Raw genomic sequence first — 2,822 nt, forward strand, 5'->3', positions numbered from 1 at the left:
CAATTCTTCCACTCCTCCCAAGTTATAGAACAACAAGATATCCCAAAAGCAGTTTTCATTCACTGGGAAAAGTATTGGCATTATTAGAATTTCTGTCTCTGCTATGAATTTTCCCAATGTTTAAGCAATCAAATGTAACCATTATATCATCAGGCAGAGATGGATTGAATAGCTTGGTTACATCACAGATGAAGAGATTAAGAAAAGGAAAGCTAGGTGCCAGAATTACACAGGGAAGATCAAACAAAAACCTGCATAGCTGGTTGTTAGTTTAGTGCTATCCCAAATAAAAACTAACACATTGATGTGATTCTTGAGTTGTAAACTCACTAAAATATTCTATGACTACACTATGTTATATACATTCATAAAATACCATAACAAAACCCACTGTTTTCTACAATTAATAGATGCTAACAAAATGGGGAGAAAATGGCAGATAAATTCTTGGTGTTGATGGCCTGGTTTTGTGTGCTGTATTTTACAAAAACAAAAATTAATCGGGAAAATAAATCTAACTGGAAGCCCTTGCAGTGTATAAAGTGACTGGCATATTTCAGTGCTGACTATTAATATTTTCTTGCAGAGGAAAATAGAAGATGTTAGTACATTTTAGAGCAAAGGTAGTGAAACTGGAACTTTTCAGAACCCTATTATACACGTAATCAGAATACAGAAATAAATGAAGCCATACAAATGGCATATATGTTCTCTGAATTTAATCAAAAATAAATGAAATCATTTCTCATAGAGAATCTTTATGGTTGTCTCTGGGCTTAAGTGGGAAAAGTTTCTGGCAAGTGAAACCTTCACCTTTCTAGTAAAGCAATCACGTAAAAATTGCCTCAGATAATTCTAAAAAATAAGTTATTCCAAAGGATCCCTGTTTCTTGAAATAAGCAATATTTTATAGGAAGTATAGGATAATAAGAATTAAGCAATAGTATTATCCATGTCATACTAATAGTACAGCATTCAGAACATGTAGTATTTTCCCCAACCATTTCCAATAAATCGAACTTTAGACACACACACACACACACACACACACACACACACACACACACACACCACGAGTTAGTGCCCTTTAAGCAAAGATGCTTAAAGCAAAATAAACAATTACTCCAAACAAGTTACTTCTCATTACCTAACTTCATACCCAAAGGAAAGTTCCAGACTTACTCTATGTGAATAATGTGCTCAGCTGTAAATCAAATTCTTCTGAAATACCACTGAAATCTGCCTCAAGGAACAGCTTCGAAGCTTAATGGGTTTTAAATGACCTTACAACTAAAGCTTCTATTTAAGTAGGAGGAGCTCCAGTTTTAGCTGCAAAAAGTACCAACTATCATGAGAAAATTTGCATTCAAAGCAATTCAGCACTCAAAGTTATATTTGCTTTAAAATTAAGAGGAAACTATATCTGAGTGATTTTCCCTTTTAATTACTTCCTGATATAGCCTCTTAGCATTGCCAGTGTTAGTCTACTACGTGACTCACCACACTACAAATCAAATGGCAATCTAAAGGCAAGCATATGATTAATAGGTCTCTGTTTTATCAGCATATACTATGCAAAGGCACCATGCTTTTGAATGCTAAATAACTTTAGTAGAAAAAGAGGAATCTCCAAACCTGGATTCTATTCTAGGACCTGGTTTCATAGTAGGCTCTGGAATCTTGTGTGATTTCCTTAGCTCTCTTGGCACTATTTGGAACAAAAATATTTCGGGGGCTGTTTATGTAGCTCAGTGGTCCAATGTATGCTCAGTATGTGCAAGATAGTAGGTTCATTTCCAAGCACCAAGAAAAAGAATGAAGAAAGAAATTACTGATTGGGACTACAGGTGTCATCCATCCCCTTTATAGTTGCCTGGGGCAGATAGAGACATTTTTCATGGTGTAATCACCACTAAAGTGTCAATACTCCAGTAAATAACAACTCATCCATGATCCTGTACGCAACCAAAAGGAGACACAATAGGATCAGAGACAAGAAGAACAGGAAGGGAAAGGGGAGGGAGGGAGGTAAGGAGGAAGGGAGGAAGGGGAAGGAATGAAGCAAGAAGAGAGGGAGCTAGGAAAGAAAAATGAAGGAGGAAGGTGGAAGCAGAAAAGGAAGGAGAAGGAGGGAAGGAGAGAGGAAGAGAGGGAGGAAGGAGGAAAGGATGGGTTAGAAAGGGAAAGAAAGACAAGGAAGGAGGGAGGGAGAATGAAAAGGAGAGAAGGAGGAAGTGAAAGAGGAAAAAAGGAAGAAAGGGAAGGATAAAGGAGTGAAGTATAGAGGAAGAGAAGGGAGAAAAGGGAGGGAGGAAGGAAGAAAGAAGGGAAGGAGGAAGGACGTAGGGAAGGAGAGGGGAAAAAAGAAAGAAGGGAGGGGCACAGGAACGGAGAAGGACAAAATGAAGGAGAAGGAATAAAGGAAAGAGGGAGGGAGGAAAGGAAGTATAGAAGGAGGGAAGGAGAGATGATGGAAAGGAGGCAGGTTGGGAAGGAGAGACAGAAAGAATGAAGGAAGGAATCAAAAGGAAAAGGAAGGAGAGAAAAGTCAAGATAAGAAAGTCAAGATAAGACAAGGGAAGGGGGGGCTTCATAGGAAGAAGAGAAAGATGGGAAGTAGAAAGACAAGAAAAAGCCATGGAAGTAAGTATAGTATGCTCAAAATGCATACATGCATGAAAGTGTCATAATGAAACATACTATTGAGTATAATTAATATATAACAGTAAGTACATTATAGTTTTAAGTCAATTTAGTCTTCTATTTACACAAAAAGTGCCTGTTCCCTTCACCTAAGAAGTGGGCCTTTATGAGATGAGGGT

Source organism: Phodopus roborovskii, unplaced genomic scaffold, assembly GCF_943737965.1.
Source record: "Phodopus roborovskii unplaced genomic scaffold, PHOROB, whole genome shotgun sequence".
Classification (NCBI taxonomy): domain Eukaryota; kingdom Metazoa; phylum Chordata; class Mammalia; order Rodentia; family Cricetidae; genus Phodopus; species Phodopus roborovskii.